The sequence below is a fragment of the Palaemon carinicauda genome, chromosome 42 (assembly GCF_036898095.1).
Source record: "Palaemon carinicauda isolate YSFRI2023 chromosome 42, ASM3689809v2, whole genome shotgun sequence".
Lineage (NCBI taxonomy): Eukaryota > Metazoa > Arthropoda > Malacostraca > Decapoda > Palaemonidae > Palaemon > Palaemon carinicauda.
This window is the reverse complement of record NC_090766.1, coordinates 11668943-11690642: the sequence shown is the minus strand read 5'-3', so window position 1 is coordinate 11690642 and position 21700 is coordinate 11668943. Positions and strand designations below refer to the sequence as shown.

Here is a 21700-nt window from a genome sequence, read left to right as displayed (position 1 = left end):
TCATTCAAAAGCAATTTCTTGAAAAAAGTTTTTGTTATAATGCATATCTCTGTTTAGAGTAAGGAATTATTCTGCTTATATATGTATCTTCAATCTTTAGGATGACTAGTGGAAACTTATTTTAGGCTACAGACGTGTGGCCACATGTTTTAAATGTCTAGAACCTGCAATAGACATAAATATTGGTTCCAATAATTTGAAACCATCTGTACTTATTAGTGTGTCAACACGATTTATGGGCTGCACAATATGTAGCAATTCTTTTAAGTATTCTGGACGTCCGGTTTTTAGTAACTTGGTGGGTTATTGTATATATCTTAAACTAAATTCTAGCTTTAATATGCATCCAATGTAAATCAATTAGCGTAGGAGTGTTCTTTTCTCAGGATGTAACACATTGTATTGGTCTTACTCATCTGTTTATTGTGTTTGTAAAATCTCAATTTGCACTTTGGGTAGATTGTGGAAGATGGAGATACAGTAGTCAACCTAAGGTTGTAGCTTAGCTAATAATAATAATAATAATAATAATAATAATAATAATAATAATAATAATAATAATAATAATAATAATAATAATAATAATAATATTTTTTAGAATACTAAATAACTTAGACTCTCCGATAAAAGAAAGAGTTTTCTTTGACTTCGCATAAAGACAATTGTAAACAAATGACACAAGGAAATAGTAACTAAGCGTCCGTAGACAACCTGTGGTCTTCCCTCCTTGTGTGTAGTTGTTATCGAAAGTTATCCTTGTCTCGTGTTTAGTGATTATTCTATTCCTATTAATCGTTATTTAAAATCCGCGTCATTTGATTCTACTTTCTACTTCAAGGTGAGGATTTTTATTTGTTGGGTTTTGTTGGATGAATTACCTAATGACTACTTAAGAGGGTAGCCTAAATATTCGTCATGGCGTAGGCTACCACGGTTTTAATTGTTATGTTACTGGTGGGACTGCTTAATACTAAAAAAAATGGCGTACTTTACACGTCATTGGCACACAAGCCCCTTAAACATTCGTGGATTGGATCTGTAGGCTTACTCTATTGTGTAGGTGTGTATACCTAAAGGCTTTTATCATGTTATCTGTACCGTAGGTGTGTAAGCCGTGAAATTCCGTGTCGTGTGTAGCCAAGCCCTCATTAAATGCACTTTGTTAGGTGTTTACGGAGATTGGAAATTCATAATTTGTTTATTCATTAAAAATGCTGTGATTTTTGCAAGATTTAGCAATGAAACTGTCTGGGCCTACTGGTTAAGACCCACAACAGTTTATGCAAGTAAAAGCCGGTTTCATTGTATATTATTCCATTCTAATGTAACCTAGGGAAAAACTACTGTTTCTTCTAGAAAAAATTACGCTCTCTTCGAAAATGACACTCGTTCCCGTCGCAAATTAATAGTTTCAGAAATAAATATACATCTATATCCTCCAATAATGGGGGACCCCCAGTGGGAACTCGGGGTTTTGGGTGGGGAAAACATACTGGGGAATCGATATATAAACGTAAAACAAGCCTTTTCTTCTCTATACATTTCCTTCTTTAAATTATAATAACTGGAGGAAAATACAAAACTATATCTGGATAAACTTTGGAGGCGCCGTTGCAAAGAATGTGTCATGAAAAAATACAGTAACCAGTGTTGCCAACGTCCGATGTAGATCAAATGTTATTTTGTGACCTGTCATACTACTAGGCTAGGTTAGGTGGGTTTGTTAGGTTCTGTGCCCTTTTTGTACATTTTATATATTGAGTAAAACTTATATGGAGAAATTATTTAATATATGGAAATATTTATCATTACTATCTTTAGTAATGTCAACGTGCCGTTGGTAACTCTGTGTACCATACGTCAACGTTGGTAACACTGTGTATTATTGGTAACGTTGCTATTGTTATCGTTCGTTCGTAAGAGAAGTGACACCATTCATCTTAAAGTTATCCGAATTGGTTGATCTGTTTGTTTCCCATTGAAATGAACATCAAAATTAGCTTAATTCACGTTATTTACTATAGGAAAACAATTATATTTCGTTTCCCCAGTATGTTTTCCCCACCCAAAACCCCGAGTTCCCACTGGGGGTCCCCCATTATCGTAGGATATAGATGTATACATATTTCTGAAACTATTCATTTGCGACGGAAACGAGTGTCATTTTTGAAGAGATCGTAATTTTTTCTGTAAGAAACAGTAGTTTTTTTCCTAGGTTACATTAGCATGGAATAATATACAAAATTACCTAAAAGCCTAAAAAAGTATATTTTCCAGTTAGTTTTGCATATTTACAACTTGGTCTAAGTTGGTATGAAAGCAACATCAAGCTTCACAATGAAAAAGAATGTATTGACATTAAGAATGAAACCGTGTGAGGTGAGCAGCATGGGGTTCATATTATCATCATTATTATCACTATCATTAGCTGTTACTAGTCCACTGCTGGGCAAAGGCCTCAAATATGTCTTTCCATTTGCGTCTGTATATGGTCGTTCTATGCCAGTGCACACCCGTAAACTTTCTTAGTTCATATATAATAAAATAAATAGTCTTGTGCATGAAATTTAGTGGGTACAATTGTATTTACGGACGGGGAAACATTTTGAACAGAAAATATGTGTTTTCCTATAGTAAATAACGTCATTTAACCGAATTTGACCTTCATTTCAACTGCATACTAACAGAAAAACCAGTTCGACTACCTCGTTCCCCACTACACAGTCACTAAAACTGGTATAATTGAAATAGTCAATTTTGGTGAAATCACATTATTTGCTACAGGAAAACATATTTTCTGTTCAAAATGTTTAACCCTAAGTCTAATGGTTCTTACTTCGCCGTGCACGAGCTTCGCTCGTGAAAAAGTGAAAACGTCAAGTTCCGTTTGTAATGGCAAGAGGTAATGTTAAGCTACGCATTCTAACATTAATGAATGATTATTATTTCCTAGATAATTACTCCCGGTATATATATATATATATATATATATATATATATATATATATATATATATATATATATATATATTTATTTTAGAATAACTAATGGTTCTTGCTTTGCCGTGTGCAAGCGAACGAAAAACATCAAGCTCCTATATACTGGCAAGCGGTACATTCTGAGCTGCCCCCATCCCTAATTGCTTCTTATTTCTTGGTAATTATTCAACAGATTTTTGTAAATCTAAAAATTACAGACCCAAAAATTTATTTAAAACAAATCAATGACTGACTTCATAATTGGACCGTCTATGGGGCTTCTCTTTCCTGTAAGATAACCAAGTACGACACTTCGGCCATTGTATTTTTGTGGTATGAAATTATTCGCACCCAGAAACTTGTTAGTTATTCATGCTGACACACATAAAAAGGGTTTGGAAAGGACTGAAGTGATAACAAATGAACGGTTAAATATAACCCCCCTATATAAGTTTCCCTAAGTACGGCTACGTGACTGGTTAACAGAAACATCAATGTAACAGTACGGCATCTGTAAAGTAAACTTGAAAGTTAAACTCATTCAGAGCAAGTATTTGCTATGTGAAAACTGAATGTAATACGGCAATAACAGGCAAAAAACAGATATGACGAACAATTAGTAAGGTAAAGTAAAAGAAAGAATGAATATTTTTATGGAAATGCATTAAAATGTTGTAATAACGGAAGAAACGACTTTTAACTTAAGAGAATGAGAAATATACACGTGGATATCACATGAACGATTACATACTAATGGTATCAGAAGCATCAGGTCTTGTAGTATATCTGAATGTCGTGAGTAAAAAGAAATATGTACACGTGGGTATTGCAGCAACGAATACATACATACGGTATTAGAAGCGTCAAATACTTGAATATCGCAGGTAAAAATGAGAATGGATTATAAGAAAACTAGTAATCCTATTGGGCAAAATAAAGGAGGGGGGGGGGTTTATGCGCAGAAGTTCTAAAGTTGGCTAACATGCATGTACATACGAAGGAAAGGGAACGAATACAACCGCTTCGTAGAATGTCAACCAAAAAATGAAAAATTTAGTAGTAGTACCGGTATAGGATATAGATAATTCGTACAGTTTTCCATGGATTTATTATCTGTCCAAGAAAATAATGTTATGAGAAGAAAAGGTTTGTTTTACCATTATATGCCATTTTCCCAGTGTTTGTTTCCCCACCCAAAACCCCAGGTTCCCACTTAGGGTCCCCCAGTATCAACGGAAATAGATACATATATATACAGTGAACCCTCGTTTATCGCGGTAGATAGGTTCCAGACGCGGGCGCGATAGGTGAAAATCCGCGAAGTAGTGACAGCATATTTACCTATTTATTTAACATGTATATTCGGACTTTTAAAACCTTCCCTTGTACGTAGTACTGTTAACAAACCACCCTTTACACCCTGTAATGTACAGAACACTTAATGCATGTACTACAGCACCCTAAACTAAAACAGGCACAAATATTAAAGGCGATTTTATATCATGTGTTTCCTAAACACCTAAAAAGCACGATAAAAAATGGCAACCAATGTTTTGTTTACGTTCATCTCTGATCATAATGAAGAAACAAACTCATTTAGTGTACACATATATGTACGTATGGTTAGTTTTTGCATCGATTATATTGATTATACAGTACTGTATGTTGATTTTTTTATTACCAATGTTTTAGTTTACGTATTTTTCTTAGGACTTCCAAATGAAATCTTTTTCTTTATGACGCCGCCTGAAACGACGGCGTGTACGCTCAGTAAACAACCACGCTCAGAACAAACAAGGCATTTAACACGCATGATGATAGTGATAAATAATGATACAGTACATACAGTATTTACAGTACAAAGCATTTACAAAATATGTTACCTTACAAATATAAATTATACAGTACTTGTACGTAGCAAAGCAGGAAAACAATTTGAGAGAGAGAGAGAGAGAGAGAGAGAGAGAGAGAGAGAGAGAGAGAGAGAGAGAGAGAGAGAGAGAGAGAGATTGTTTTACGTACGTAAATGTAAATTTTAAACAAAAAAAATATGATAGGTTACAACATGTAGACTTTTAAAACCTTCCCTTTAACTTAATGCATACAGTACGTACAGTACTAAACTATAAAACAGGTTAAAGTAAAAAATAAAGATTGTTACTGTACTCACCACGAAAGAAGTTCCAGAAAAACTTGAATGACGATGGCGATGAATTTGCTGCACAGTAGAAATGATGATGATGAAGCTGATGATGTGTTCTACTGTGCAGTCAATGATAGTATTTTACGTCTCTTCAGACGGAGGTGTCTTTTCCTGGGACACCTCTTCAACTTCTTCAATTTCTTCCGAAGGCGTACTAGCAGGAGGAACTGGCTCTTTTTTGCGAGGCTGAAAAAACATTGTGATCGGAAGTTGTTGCCGCTGCTTCTTTTTTCGATCCAAGAGCATCCTGTAGGGAGTCGTGATGTCATCGACCTTGTTGCAGAATTGCATCGCGCGAACCATATCCTCGTCCCACTCTTGCAACATTTCTTTCGCCTCCTTCATATGGTTGCAGAACTTGGCGAGCCGTTCTAATGTTAAGCCCGTTTCTTCTACATTTTCTTGGGTCTCTTCCTGGGTACCCTCACTCTCTTCCTCACTTGCCGATTTTGTCAGGTCTTCGAGATCTGCGTCAGTTAGGGGCTGGGAATGGCAGTCCAACAACTCGTCGACGTCTTCAGTCGTCATGTCGCCAAACCCGTCACCCCCAATTATGGCAGCCAACTGCACAGATTTCCGTATTGCAGAGTGTTGGATTTCCGACGGAGTAAATCCCTTGTCGTCGTAAACAATATCGGGCCACAGCTTCTTCCAGCTCGCATTTACAGTTGCAGGTTTCATCTCTTGAAGTGCCTTTTGAATATTCTGCAGGCACGTGGCTATGGTGTACTGCCGCCAGTACGCCTTCAAGTTGAAGTCTTCATCCTCGTCATCTTGGGCAGCATCCACACACGCAACGAGGTCCGCCAAGGTATTCTTCGTGTAGAGGGCCTTGAACGCCCTGATAACCCCCTGGTCCATTGGTTGAATTAATGACGTGGTGTTGGGTGGCAGGAACTCAACCTGAACGCCCTCACGCGACAGGTCAGTTGCGTGTCCACCAGCGTTATCCATAAGGAGAAGGATCTTGAATGGCAAGCCCTTCTCTAAGAGATATTCATGGACTTGCGGGATGAAACACTGGTGGAACCAGTTGGAGGTCAGCATCTTCGTAATCCATGCCTTTTGATTATGCATCCAGTACACGGGAAGGAGATTCTTATTTTTGTTTTTCAAAGCGCGAGGATTTTTCGACTTATAAATAAGCCCCGGCTTTAACAAAAATCCAGCAGCATTGCCACACATCACGAGGGTAACGCGATCCTTGAATGCCTTAAAGCCAGAGGCTTTGGCTTCCTCTTTGAACAGGAAAGTTCGCGACGGCATTCTCTTCCAAAACAAGCCGGTTTCATCCATATTAAACACTTGTTCCGGCTTGTATCCACCTTCAGCGATAATGTTCTTGAAAGTCTGGTTCACGTAAGTTTCAGCAGCGGCAGTGTCAGCGGAAGCAGACTCCCCATGCAGGGAAACGCTTTTCAGGGCGAAGCGTTTCTGAAACTTCGCGAACCATCCTTTGCTGGCGGAAAAACGTTGTTTCTGACGCTGGGAATCAGTGGAGGTCCCTGGTTGAGGATCATCTACATCATCATCTTCTTCAGCATGGTCGCCATCGTCGTCATGAGGTTCCTTTGCCGCAAAATTCTCATACAAGCTCAAAGCCTTTGTTCGGATGGTGTTCGTATCCAACGCTATGTTCTTCTTCCGACAGTCGGCAATCCACACAGCTAAAGCACCTTCCATGCGTACGATCGTTTTATTACGCGTTGTAACGACTCGCTTCGCTGATCTGCTAAAGGTGATTGCAGCAGTCTTTCTAATGTTCGCCTCGTCCTTCCTGATGTAGCGAACGGTGGATTCGTTGATGCCAAAATGGCGGCCGGCGGCCGCGTAACTTCTACCATCTTTTATCATGTCGAGAAGCGTAACCTTCTCAGCTATCGTCATCATTCTTCGGTGGCGTTTAGGCTCACTACCAGCCTTACTAGAAGCAGAACGCTTGGGAGCCATTGTAACAGAAAGTTCAACAAAAAGTTCAACTTAAAACAGTCGCACACAGCACAGATTCAACTTCACAAACTTAAGAACGTCTACTCAGCAATACGCGGAAAGAGAAAGTGAACGATGCAGTCCCGCGAGAACTCTGATGCTGCGGGTTGGAGATGCGGGCCAAACACCAATCACAGGCTAGATAACAAAACTTGAGTTTTGATTCGTCATCTATCAGCGCTTGAACCAATCACAACCCGTCTTATACAGTACTATGGTGCGTTGGTTACTCATAGAAGATGTCCCGCGCACACTGAACGTACGTAGATTAAGTACAATACCGTAATAATAATAAATAATGATAATAATACTGTACAGTAATAATAATAATAATAATGATTAATAATAATAACAATAATAATTTTATTAACAACAACAACAATAATAATAATAATAACAATAATAATAAAAATTTACGTACGTACGCTATTTTACGCCTCTCTCTCTCTCTCTCTCTCTCTCTCTCTCTCTCTCTCTCTCTCTCTCTCTCTCTCTCTCGTACGCTTACAGTACTTATTCGAAATGTGATTTTTGCAACAAAGAATATTATTGGATGCAGTACTGTACTACGTACGTATACATACAAAAGATTCATGGAAAAGAAGCACATCCATTACAGTACACACCATTCTAATATGGTATGACTGCATCTGATTTGCGTTTCATGTTCGATTTAATTTTACTACGTACTGAATTATCGTATGATCACATTCTCTTTTCGTGTTTTATTTCTTTCTGTGCTGAATTATATATCATATGTAATGCAATGAACAATCAGTAAGAGCAGATATTACTATAATTACAGTATTAATGGAATTACAGGTAACAAAATATCGTATTTGGTTATCTTCAGATTTCGCGGTATTTTCGAATTTTCCGGAAAATCCGCGATATGTATATATATATGGGTTATGGGAAAACCCCGCGAAGTGGTGAATCCGCGATTGTCGAACCGCGAAGTAGCGAGGGTTCACTGTGTATATATATATATATATATATATATATATATATATATATATATATATATATATATGTGTGTGTGTGTGTGTTCCAATAAGTATTTATTTGCAGTGAAAATAAGTGTCATGTTTAAAGAAAACTGGCATTTTTCTGTAGGAAAAAGCTGTTTGTTATTAGGAAAGCTTTCCCCATCCGTAACTATAATAAAACGATTTAGGTTATAATCTTTTTTTATGTGATGGCTGTAGATTTGGTAAGCCTACATGTATACTGTGTAACTACCCTTGAATACAACCTTAGGTATCTTTATTTGGTTTTATTATAGTTCTGTCCAGAACAAAATTTTTTAATAAAAAATGTTTTTCATATTGGAAAACTCCAATTGTTCCGTAACCGAAATACAAACCACGCTATTTACAAAGGGTTTACTTTTAGCGCAGCTGAAATGACGAGCCAATAGTTTTTAACGAGGGTTAATTACCCCCGCGCTAGTTAGCGGGGGGTGGGGAAGGGTAGCTTGCTACCCCTCCCCCCTCCACACACCGGTGACTTGCTTCACTTCACTTTTGGCTCGGCAGTGATCAGACGTGTCTGCTCATCGCCTTCGTGACAGCCTTTAATTTTCTGCTTTTTCTTTTCAGCATGTGTGTTGGTTGGAAGTTGACCTTCAGTTATTTTTTTTACTATGCGTACATGCCCTGGAGTTGCCGGCCGTCCTCGTGGGACTTTCATGTCGGACGTTAATACGGATCCACACACCCTCTGCCCTCAATGTCGGGGCCGACGGTGTGACCAGGAGAACATGTGCCGTGAGTGCAGGGAGTGGTCTGCCTCCCAGTGGGAGAGGTTTGGCCGTCGGCGTAAGAAGAAGTCCAAGAGAGACCGTTCTTCTCCGGGGTTAGCCTTGAAGGAGGAAGGTTCTCGGGACTCTTCTTCCTCCGCCCAAACCTCCTCCGAAGCTCCCCCTCGTCCGCCTCCTAAGGAGAGTCGTCCGAGTGGGAGCGCAGGCCCTTGTTCTGTTTCCTTACCTTCGGTGGGGGGAGAGGGCGTCGCCTCCCATAGCGAGGCGGTTCCCCCTCCTCCTTCGGGGGAGGTTATTGATAATGCCTTGTCCAGTGATGATCTTTTACAGATTTGGTCGTCCCTGGGGCTTAAGGGCTTGCCCTCCAGGGTCGCTCTTATTGACCTTGTCTCGTTGGGGGCCGCTGTTAAGCAGTCGCCGGTGGTAGCAGAGGTAGACCCTCTGTCTATTGTCGACGTCGTGGTGACAGAGGCCTGCGACGTGGCTGGGCCTTCCGCCGCAGGTGCTGTTGCTGGTGATGGTGCTCAAGGCTCTCCTCCTCCTTCCGTACATCCTTCGAAGGGGGAAGTGAGTCCTTCGGTCTCGACTGCTGCTCAGCTTCCTTCTGAGGGAAGTGTTTTGACGGAGACTCCCCTTCGGAGGACCGATGGTCCCGACGATCTCCCCCGAGGCCGCCTCCGCCGTAAGGCTCACCGCCCTCTACGCCACAAGGGCCTCCCTTCCCCTTACAGGGGGACTAAGAGGCGCCTTTTTGGGTCTTCGTCCTCCGGGGGGGACTCTCCTCGTCAGCCTCAACCTACTGCTCCGCCCTCCTTGAACCTCTCTGCAGACCGCTCACCATCTCCTGCCGGATCTTCGCCTTCTGTAGAACTCGTCACCCGACGGGCAACGGTCCCTTCGGGGCTAAGGGATTCTTCCCTTACGCGAGCAGTGCTAGCGCACAAGCGCTCTCCTGCTCGCCAGCGCTCTCCTGCTCGCCAGCGCTTTCCTGCTCGCCAGCGCTCTCCTGCTCGCCAGCGCTCACCTGCTCGCCAGCGCTCACCTGCTCGCCAGCGATCTCCTGCTCGCCAGCGCTCTCCTGCTCGCCAAGACTCTCCTGCTCGCCGACGCTCACCTGCTCGTCGGCTCTCTCCTGATGTTCGCCCCCCTCGTCAGCGCTCTCCTGCTCGTCAGCTCTCTTCCGAGCGTCAGCGCGCATTTGAGGACCCTCGCCCTGCTGTCTCTGACCACCCTTTAGTTCCTGCTGAACTCCCTGCTCACCATCTGCCTGGTCCTGTGGCTACGCAACATCGTGCTGCGCGTGTCAGAAACGCATGTTCGCCAACGCGCCAGCGATCTTCCAGTTCCTGCTCGTGAACGCGCCGCGCCACCTGTCCTCTCACAGGACACGCATCGACCTTCTGCTCGCCAGCGATCACCAGCTCGCCAGCGATCACCTACGCGCCAGTGATTACCTCCTCGCCAGCGTTCACCTGCTTGCCATCGCGCACAGGCGATCTTAGTATCGCCTGTTCAACAGCGACAACTAGCGCGCCGACGTTCGCCAACGCTCCTGAAGGAACATGGTTCACCAGCTTCCAGCTCGCCATCGCGCGATCGCCCGCCTGCACATGCTGCTCGCCATCGCTCGCCATTGCACGATCGCCCTCCTGCGCATGCTGCTCGCCATCGCACGACCCTGCACGATCGCCCGCTTACGCATGCTGCTCCTCATCGCACAACCCTGAACGATCGCCCTCCTGCGGATGCTGATCACCATCGCACCCCATCACGTGATCATTCACCTGCGCATGCTGCTCGCCATCGCTTGCCCCTGCACGATCGCCCGCTTACGCATGCTGCTGCTCATCGCACAACACTGAACGATCGCCCTCCTGCGGATGCTGATCACCACCGCACCCTATCACGCGATCATTCACCTGCGCATGCTGCTCGCCATCGCTTACCATTACGCGGTCATTCACCTGCACATGCTGCTCACCATCGCACACCAGTGCGTCGACATACCACATCGCGCCATCGCCAACTTGAGCGACTGCACTCACCAGCTCGTCATCGATCGCCTGTGGATCTACATCGCCAGCGATCTTCCTCACCTACGCGGCAGCACGATCCCTCGCCGTCGCGCCAACGCTTGCGTTCGTCGCCTCGGACACGTGTTCATTTACCTGCTCACCCTCGCGCCCACTCGCCTGCGCGCCCGCGCGACTGCTCGCCTGTGCGCCCGCGCGATCATCCACCTGCGCGCCCGCGCGACCATTCGCCCTCGCGCGACCATTCGCCCTCGCGCGACCATCGTTCGCGGCGAATTCCACAGCCGGTGGTAGCAGCAGGGACGCGTGCTCCTAGACGGCACTCGGGATCACCTCCATCCAAGCACAGGTTGGTAGTGCAGGACAAAGATAGGTTAGTACAGCATTCTTCCCCACCTTCTTTTCAGGCAGGTACCGTCGTGTCCACTCCAAAAGGATCGCCCGATCCCTTTCTCTTTAGCGAGGATTTCGGACTCTGTGTCCTTGGAGCAGCAGACTTGGTTTGGTCCGCTGGCACGGGCGTTAGTGAGGGTTATGAAACCAGCACTCGCCGGCCAGGGTAACAAACCAGCGGCTGTCTCTCCTACGCTGAAGAGAAAGAGAGGAGTGGACTTCGCGGTGACTTCCCCCAGGGCAAAGTTGGTTCCCAAGAGGTCGGTCTCGAAGGTCCCTTCTCCTGCACGAGTACTCTCTCCTTCTCCCGTGGATGAGGCCTTTCCGTCCTTAGGCGAGTCCAGTGGGGCGGTAGTCTTCCCCTCGGCACCAGGGGGGGAGACTTCGCTTCAGGCAGGAGAATCGTCTCGTGAGGAAGGGGCCCCTCGAACCTCGTTGTTGGGATCCTGTATCCCTCCCAGGAGGGAACCCAAGGATTCCAAGACCGTCCCTAAATCCTCTGCAAGGATTCGTCAGGAACCCACGACTACCCAGGGGAATGTCCACGTATCACCCCAGGAAGAGATTCCTGGGGCAGGAGACTTAGCTGCCAGCCCGCAGGGAGGAGAACAGCAAGAGTCCGAACATTCTTTCTGGCAGGTCTTAAGCCTGATAAGGACACTTAACAGACTTACGGGTCCAGTCATCGCCCCCCGTGAAGGCAAAGACACGATTCTGGATGAAGTGTTTGACGTTCGGAAGGCCCCTAAGACCAGTGCAGCTCTGCCCTGGTCTCGGGGGCTGAAGAGTGCCAGAGCTAGGGCCAACGCTCAGCTCGCAATTCTTGCCTCCTCCAGTCGTTCCACTGCCGGGAACAAGCTCATCCCTCCTCCTCGCCTTCAGCAGAGGAGGTATTTCGAGATCCTGGGTGAGCACAACCTCGCTCTTCCTCTCCATCACTCTGTGGAGGAGCTGGCGAAGGGAGTTCCCCTGGAGAAACTCTCTGCCCGGCAGGTGTCGTTCTCGGCGGCAGAGATCCTTAACCACGAGAAGGTCGCTAAGTGTGCCATGCAGGCCACTTCGTGGCTGGACTTCTGGCTAGGATCTCTGGGCATCCTATTGCGATCGGAGGACTTGTCCAAGGAGACCAATAGGAAGGCCCTAGAGACCTTCTTGCTCTCGGGCATCCGCTCCATCGAGTTTTTGGTGCACCAGGTTACCACCCTGTGGGCCAACTCGGTGTTGAAGCGTCGCGATGCTGTGTCCGAGAGATTCCATCCGAAGGTCCCCGCCGTAGATGTGTGTAGGCTCCGACATGCTTCCCTTCTGGGGGAGAGCCTGTTTGAGCCTCAAGACTTGGAGCGAACGGCTGAGAGGTGGAGGAAATCCAGCACGGACTCCCTCCTCCACAGGGCCCTTACAACTCGGCCTTATAAGCCTCCAGCCCCGCCACAACAGCAGCAACAGCCTCGTAAGGCTCCCAAACAGGCACCGGCAGCTAAGAAAGTGGTGTCTAAGCCCCAGCCCTTTCCAGCCAAGGTCAAGAGGGGCGGTAAGTCCTCCAGGGGAGGCAAGACTCCTAGGGGTGGCGGCCGCGGCCGCAAGCCCTAGGGGTGGCAGTCCCCCTGCGTGTCCACCTGTGGGGGGATGCCTTCAGCGTTGCGTCCGCAGGTGGCAGCAACACGGGGCCAATGCTTGGACGGTCTCAGTGATCGGCCAAGGTTATCGCGTCCCGTTCACGTCATCTCAACCTCCCCTGACAGCGAATCCAGTGTCGTTGAGCTCCTATGCCACGGGATCGGCAAAGGGGCTGGCCCTTCAGGCCGAAGTCGAGACCATGTTCGAGAAGGGTGCTCTCCAGGAGGTCGTGGACGGCTCCCCAGGCTTCTTCAGTCGACTCTTTCTTGTAAAGAAGGCTACTGGAGGCTGGAGACCCATCATCGATCTCTCAGCTCTGAACAGGTTTGTCAAACAAACCCGGTTCAGCATGGAGACAGCAGACACGGTCAGACTTGCGGTGAGACCACAAGACTTCATGTGTACACTGGATCTAAAGGACACGTACTTCCAGATCCCAATCCATCCGTCTTCCAGGAAGTACCTGAGATTCTGCCTAGACAGCAAGATCTACCAGTTCAAGGTGCTGTGTTTCGGTCTCTCCACAGCTCCTCGGGTGTTCCCCAGAGTGTTCACCCTGATTTCATCTTGGGCGCACAGGAACGGCATTCGTCTCCTTCGTTACCTAGACGATTGGCTGATCCTAGCAGACTCGGAGTCGACCCTTCTTCGGCACCGAGACAGGCTTCTGGATCTTTGCCAGGATCTGGGGATCGTGGTAAACCTCGAAGTCCTCTCTGCAGCCGTCCCAACGACTGGTTTATCTAGGCATGCTAATAGACACCAATCTCCACAAAGCCTTTCCATCAGACGACCGGATAGCAAGGCTGAGGAGGGTGGCGGAACCTTTCCTCAGGCGAAAAGAACTCCCCGCCCAATCGTGGTTGCGTCTCTTAGGCCACCTATCCTCCCTGGCCCGTCTGGTTCCAAACAGCCGCCTCAGGATGAGATCCCTTCAATGGCGGCTCAAGTCCCGGTGGAATCAAGGATCCGATTCCCCGGACATTCTGATCCCAATGGGGTCTCTGGAACAGACGGACTTGCGGTGGTGGCTGGCCGACGAGAACCTGCGGAAGGGAGTGAGTCTTCTCGTCCTCCCCCCCGTCACGCGTCAAAAGAAGGGTGGGGGGCGCACGTTCTGAACCAGAGGGCCTCAGGCCTTTGGTCAGAATCAGAAAAGTGCCTACACATCAACCTGCTAGAATTGAAGGCCGTCTTTCTGGCTCTTCAGCAGTTCCAACGGTTCCTGGCGGGTCACTCCGTGGTGGTGATGAGCGACAACACCACGGTAGTGGCTTATATCAACAAGCAGGGAGGCACTTTTTCGCAACAGCTATCCCATCTTGCAGTAGAGACTCTGAGGTGGACCGAAACCCACTCGATAACACTATCAGCTCGCTTCATTCCTGGCAAGAGGAATGTGCTCGCCGACAGTCTGAGCAGGGCTTCGCAGATAGTGAGTACCGAGTGGTCTTTGGATCCTCAGATAGCCAACAAAGTCCTGACTTTGTGGGGTTCCCCGACGGTGGACTTGTTCGCGACAGCCTTGAACTTCAAGCTGCCCCTGTACTGCTCACCAGTCCCGGACCCCAAGGCACTCTGGCAAGATGCTTTCCAGCAACGGTGGGACAACATCGACGTGTACGCCTTCCCACCATTCTGTCTGATGAGAAGGGTGCTCAACAGGACCAGACTATCGGTCAACTGTTCCATGACTCTAGTAGCTACGCTATGGCATCACGCGGAATGGTTTCCGGACCTTCTGCAACTCCTGACGGAACTCCCAAGGGAGCTTCCTCCACGACACGAGCTTCTCAGACAACCCCACTCCGGTGTCCCTCACAGGGCCGTAGCCTCGCTTCGGCTTCACGCCTGGAGACTATCCAGCGTCTCCTCGCGGAGAGAGGCTTTTCGCAACAGGTTGCGGAGAGAATGTCTCGGCACCTGCGAAGGTCCTCTGAGGGAGTCTACCAAGTGAAGTGGAGAGTCTTTTGTGGTTGGTGTCGTGGAAGGGGTATCTCTCCACTCGATGCCACTATTCCAGCAATAGCGGACTTCCTCGTGTATCTGCGAGAAGAAATGCGCCTTTCTGTCTCGGCAGTGAAAGGCTATCGCTCAGCCTTAAGCTTGGCCTTCAGATTGAAGGGCGTGGATATTTCTTCATTTGCTAGAACTCTCTTTACTCATACGTAGCTATGAGCTTACCTGCCCCCAGTCGGAAGTGAGACCCCCTCCTTGGAACGTGGTTCGAGTCCTCAGGTCTCTCAAGAGACCTCCCTTCGAGCCATTACGCCAGGCCTCCGATCGCCACCTGTCTTGGAAGACGGCTTTCCTACTCGCCTTGGCCTCGGCCAAGCGAGTTAGTGAACTTCATGGTCTCTCGTACGACATCGCCCATTCAAGGGGATGGGGGAGGTAACGTTCAGGTTCGTCCCTGAGTTTGTGGCCAAGACTCAGAATCCTGGAGTGCCGGATCCTCGGTTCGACTCTTTCAGGATCGCGAGTCTCCGTTTTGTAACAAACGACCCAGACCAGCTGCTACTATGCCCAGTGAGGTGTCTGAGGTACTACTTGAAGAGAACGGCTGCAGTCCGTCCTCATGTGCGAGCTTTGTTTGTGAGCACAGGCAGGACAAAGAGGAGGGTCACCAGGAACACCATCTCAGCTTGGATTCGAAGGGTTATCCACCATGCCCTGAATCCTGACCCTCCTCTGTCACGTAGCCCTCGGGCCCACGATGTCAGGGGTATTGCTACATCCCTGGCCTTCAAGAGAAACTTCTCTGTGACGCAGGTACTTCAAGCTGGGGTCTGGAAGCGTCAAACGACCTTACAGCCCACTACCTGCAAGACGTGACCCACAGGAGCCTCGATACGTTCTCTATCGGCCCTTTGGTGGCTGCACAACAGCTGGTCTAACCTCAGGCTCCTTTTTGGACAAGTAGCAGTAGGTTGAGGGCGTTGTTACCCGGTCTTAGTCTGCGTGAATGAAAGAGTATGTCTGACCCTTACTTCTTTCTTCATTCTCCCCTCTCTTGGGGAAGCAGCATCCTGGTCCTCGCATAGCTGACCTCGACCTCTGCAGGTAACCCATGCTTCTTTGTGCTCCTAGTATTAAGCTTAATACTGTTGCGTCTCCCATACCCTGACGAGGTGGTATGGGGAACGTCCTATCCTAGAATTCCTATCTGAAGGTCTCAAGGTCAACTTCATAGGACGAGTTACACTCTCCTCCTCACACTGCTTATGTAGGCCACTCGTTCCTAGCGATGCTAGGAACCTGTGAGGTACAGGGGCTCCCTCTCTCTAGTGCTGCTCACTGAGGGATCGAGCCCCCGGGCTAGCCGAAGTCAGTAAGGCTGGGGACTTTCCACCCTTCCTAAGGGGTAAGTCACCCTTTGTAAATAGCGTGGTTTGTATTTCGGTTACGGAACAAATGACAAATTCGAAGATAATTTGTATTTTTCCTAACCATACAAACCTTAGCTATTTACACATATGTGCCCGCCATCCCTGACCCCCAAGTCAAGTCCTACCTCTAAGTGAAGTGAAGCAAGTCACCGGTGTGTGGAGGGGGGAGGGGTAGCAAGCTACCCTTCCCCACCCCCCGCTAACTAGCGCGGGGGTAATTAACCCTCGTTAAAAACTATTGGCTCGTCATTTCAGCTGCGCTAAAAGTAAACCCTTTGTAAATAGCTAAGGTTTGTATGGTTAGGAAAAATACAAATTATCTTCGAATTTGTAATTTTTCTTTGAAAATTACTTTTGTTTTTGGGGCTAATAAATAATTGATAAGATATACCTTGATATCTCCACCAATAATGGGGCTACCCAATGGGAGCCGGGGTATTAGGGTGTGGAAAATATACTGGGGAAAACATAATGGTAAAACATGCACAATATGAATCCTAACAGTTTCATCAGTAAAACTTTTCCCGTAAATGCACTGTTTTCATGTAATAAAATTTACGTTACTTCTTGGCACCAAATGACCAGTTGGTGAAGTCATCTCACTCTCTTGGCCAATCACAGACCTTCATTTGTTAATGGATTTTTTTTTAGAATTTAGAATATCGGATCCATCATTCACTTCAAACAATCCATAGTCGATTCCGAGTTGAACCTCTTCAAACACTGAACCTTGCCCGTTGTGTATTTATCGTGTCGTCTTGTCAAGGCTTTAATACACAAGTTTTCAATATTAATCTTACCCGATGATCATGTAGCTGTCAACTCCGTTGCCCGACAGAAATCTACGGACGGGATACGCCAGCGATCGCTATACAGGAGGGGGTGTACTCACCAGCGCCATCTGTGGTCAGGTACTCCAGTACTTCTTGTCAACACCACCTCAATTTTTCCTCTGTCGTGCGGCCGGCAAGACCTACATGGATACGCTGTTGATTTTGGAGTCTTTGTTCACGGTTTTGGTGAAGTATTTGCTCTAAAATTTAGCCTTCGCTGTACAGGAAGCTTTTCCCTTAGCTTAGATAGCTTTTGGAATTAATTTGAATTATTGGTTAACGATCTTTGCTTTACTTTGGAATTCCCCCTTGACTGTTCTCTAAATTCAAGATGTCCGACCACTCTCAAGCTCCTAAATTTAGGCGATGTAGTGTTAGGACTTGTAATAGGCGTCTTCCGAAGGCCTCTGTTGATCCTCACACCGTTTGTTCCGATTGTAGGGGAAAATCCTGTCAATTGGAAGATCGATGTGGGGAATGTGCTGGGCTTTCGGAATTCGAATTTAATGAATTCCTCAAATATACAACTAGGTTAGAGAGGGAGAGAGTTAGGAGGAGTTCTTCTCGCTCTTTGGTTTATTCCTCTCCCCATGCCCCTCAACCTTTTCCTTCCCCTGTGGTGGTGACCCCCGAACCTGCTACGAGTGCTCAGCCTGATATGACGGATATGTTGCGCGCCATTCAGGCTCTTGGTGATAAGGTGGAGTCGTTAGTTAGTGACCACAATCTTCTCTTGGCAGATGTCAAGGAACTTAAAGTGAAGAGTGCAGTGGGAAGTGTTAGTGCCAGTGCTGTGCCTAGTGTCAGTGTCAGTGTTGCGCATGAGGATACTTCTGTGCGTGCCAGTCGTCCTCCCAGTCCGGGACCTCTTGCAAGCTCCCAAGCCCAGGGGAGAAGCAACGTCGAAGGGCAAAAGGGTTCGGCAGGCCTTGATCGGCGCACAGTTGTATCCTCAGTGGTTGCGGGCGTATCTGATAGAGATCGTCACTTCCACTCCCAGACGAATGAGCCCTTAAATTCCTCGTCTGCGGAAGAGGTTTCCAGGAGGAAACGGTGGACCCAGGTCTCACGACCTCTCAAACGTAAGGTCCCTTCCGAGCTAGTCCAACGGCCCAGGTGTAGCCACTGGGCCAGTTCGGACTCGCCGCAGTCATCTGATGACTGCACACCTCCTAAGAGAGGTAGAGTGGTGCCTCAACAGGCCTCTGCTCCAACTTCTGTGGACCCCAAGTGGTCTATGCTGCAGACTATGCAGTCTCAGCTTGCGGCTTTGATGCAGGAGTATCAGGCAGAGAAGGTTAACACCCTTCCTCCTGCGAGCGCTCCTCCACCTCTGCGCAGTCCTCCCTGCCAGACGCATGTTCTTGCGGCTCCTCCTGCTTCCATGCGTGAGCTGCCGCATCGGGAGTTGCCAGGTTCCAGCACTATGCAGCAACCTCCTCTACCCATGAGGCAGGAGCCTCATGCTATGCGGCAACCTCCTCAACCCTTGAGGCAGGAGCCTCATGCTATGCGGCAACCTCCTCTACCCATGAGGCAGCAGCCTCATGCTATGCGGCAACCTCCTCAACCCTTGAGGCAGGAGCCTCATACTGCGCAGCAACCTCCTCAACCCTTGAGGCAGGAGCAACCCTTGAGGCAGGAGCCTCATGCTATGAGGCATCCTCCTCAACACATGCAGCACGAGCCTCTTACCATGCAGCAGCCGCATTCTATGCAGCATGAGCCTCATCCCATGCAGCATGAGCCGCATACCATGCAGCATGAGCCTCATGCCTTCCAGCATTCGCTTCTGACCACTTCGCTTGCTCCTCAGACCACCGCAGAACCTCCCTCACTCCAGCCCTCTGCCTTTGTCATTGCCAGCCCTCAGTCTATTCAGCAGAGGCATGATGATGGATCCGCAAGTACGCATGCACCCGTTCTGCAGGATTCAGCCATTCAGCCTGCCGCTCTACCTTTACCTTTACCTCTCGCTACTCAACTCTCAGGCGATGAGGTTTCTGAGGATGAAGCTGCTCATCTGGATGATCCTACATCTGATGTGGAAGGACATAAGTCTTCGCCGCCTTCCTTAGACTTTCGCAAGGTCCTGGCTCTGTTCAGAGAGTTGTACCCTGAACACTTCGTGTCTGCAACCCCTCGTTCTCCTCCCTCCGAGTTTTCTCTAGGCATGCAGTCTACTACGCCTGCCTACACCAAGCTTGTCCTCGCCAGATCATCAAGGAGAGCTTTGAGGGTTTTAGGGGATTGGTTGCAGTCCAAGCAGCAACTGGGAAGGACCTCTTTTGTGTTTCCTCCTCCTAAGCTGGCTTCTAAGTCGGGCGTCTGGTATGCCACGGGAGAGGAACCTGGCTTGGGGGTTCCTGCCTCTGCCCAGGCCGACTTCTCAAGTTTGGTTGACTCTCCCCGCAGGTCGGCTATGAGACGCTCGAAGGTCTGCTGGTCCTTTTCTGATCTGGACCACTTGATGAAGGGAGTCTTTCGCGCCTTCGAAATTTTTAACTTCCTCGATTGGTGCCTGGGGGCCTTAAGCAGGAAGACTGCTCCTTCTGACAAAGAATCGGCCATGCTGATCATGTCCAGTATGGACAAAGCAATTCGCGATGGTTCTGGCGAACTTGCGTCTATTTTTGTCTCAGGAGTCCTCAAGAAAAGGGAACATCTATGCTCCTACTTATCGACTGGTATCACCCCTTGCCAGAGATCAGAGTTGCTGTTTGCTCCTCTCTCCAAGTTCCTGTTTCCGGAGGAGTTAATCAAGGGGATGGCTGCGGCTCTTATCCAGAAAGATACGCATGACCTCATGGCTTCTTCAGCACGTAAGGCTAAAACCTTACCTTCCGTGCCGAGATCTTACCGCACTCCTGTGGCTGATACACCTGCTACCAGATTCATTCCGCCCTTTCGTGGCAGAGCCTCCAGTAGAGGAAGTACCCGTGCAGACAGTCACCGGGGCAAGTCCAAGAAAGGTGCCAAGTCCACGAAAAGCAAGCTTTGACTTCCTTCCTCTCCAGACAGCTGTAGGAGCCAGACTCAAGACCTTCTGGCAAGCCTGGGAGAGCAGAGGTGCAGACGCTCAGTCTGTCAAGTGGCTAAGGGAGGGATACAGAATTCCGTTCTGCCGCAATCCCCCTCTGACCACATCTCCCATCAACCTCTCTCCCAACTACAAGGAGAAGGACAAGAGGCTAGCGTTACAACAAGAGGTGTCGCTCCTGCTACAGAAGGAGGCAGTGGTGATAGTTCGGGACCATCAATCCCCGGGCTTTTACAACCGTCTCTTCCTGGTGGCCAAGAAGACAGGAGGTTGGAGACCGGTGCTGGACGTCAGTGCGCTCAATGCTTATGTCACCAAGCAGACGTTCACAATGGAGACGACGAAGTCGGTCCTAGCAGCGGTCAGGCAGGAGGACTGGATGGTCTCGTTAGATCTGAAAGACGCCTACTTTCACGTTCCCATCCATCCAGACTCCCAACCTTTTCTGAGATTAGTCTTTGGAGAGGTTGTGTACCAGTTCCAAGCCCTGTGCTTTGGCCTGAGCACGGCACCTCTTGTGTTTACGCGACTGATGAGGAATATTGCGAAATTCCTTCACTTGGCAGACATCAGAGCCTCCCTTTATTTAGACGACTGGCTTTTAAGAGCTCCCACAAGTCGTCGCTGTCTGGAGAGTCTCAGATGGACTTTGGATTTGACCAAGGAACTGGGCCTCTTGGTCAATTTAGAGAAGTCCCAGCTCGTTCCTTCCCAGACCATCGTTTACCTGGGTATGGAGATTCAGAGTCGAGCTTTTCGGGCTTTTCCGTCGGCCCCAAGAATCAACCAAGCCCTGGAGTGCATCCTGAGCATGCTGAGGAGGAACCGATGCTCGGTGAGGCAGTGGATGAGTCTAACAGGGACTCTTTCATCGCTAGCCCTGTTCATCGAGTTAGGGAGACTCCACCTCCGCCCCCTTCAGTACCATCTGGCAGCTCACTGGAACAAGGATATGACGCTCGAGACGGTCTCAATTCCTGTTTCCAAAGAGATGAGGGCTACTCTAACGTGGTGGAAGAACAGCATTCTTCTCAAGGAGGGTCTCTCGTTAGCTGTTCAGACCCCCGACCATCATCTCTTCTCGGACGCATCAGACTCGGGCTGGGGCGCGACATTGGACGGACAGGAATGCTCGGGGACATGGAACCAGGAACAGGAAACGCTTCATATCAATTGCAAGGAGTTGTTGGCGGTTCATCTGGCCTTAATGAACTTCAAGTCCCTCCAGCTAAACAAGGTGGTGGAGGTGAACTCCGACAACACCACAGCCTTGGCGTACATCTCCAAGCAGGGAGGGACTCATTCGAGGAAGCTGTTCGAGATCGCAAGGGACCTCCTCATTTGGTCAAAAAGTCGAAAGCTCACGCTGGTAACGAGGTTCATTCAGGGCGATATGAATGTTACGGCAGATCGCCTCAGCCGGAAGGGTCAAGTCATCCCCACAGAGTGGACCCTTCACAAGA

General features: G+C 48.0%; 1 long non-coding RNA gene across 1 annotated transcript in view; it reads left to right on the top strand.

Moving 5' to 3' along the window:
* The first annotated feature begins 694 nt into the window (after positions 1–694).
* LOC137632881 (uncharacterized) overlaps positions 695–21700 on the top strand; it is a 108983-nt gene continuing 87977 nt past the window's right edge. Inside the window, exon 1 of the long non-coding RNA XR_011042133.1 lies at positions 695–838. This is a non-coding gene — a long non-coding RNA (uncharacterized lncRNA). The remainder of the gene's footprint in view (positions 839–21700) is intronic.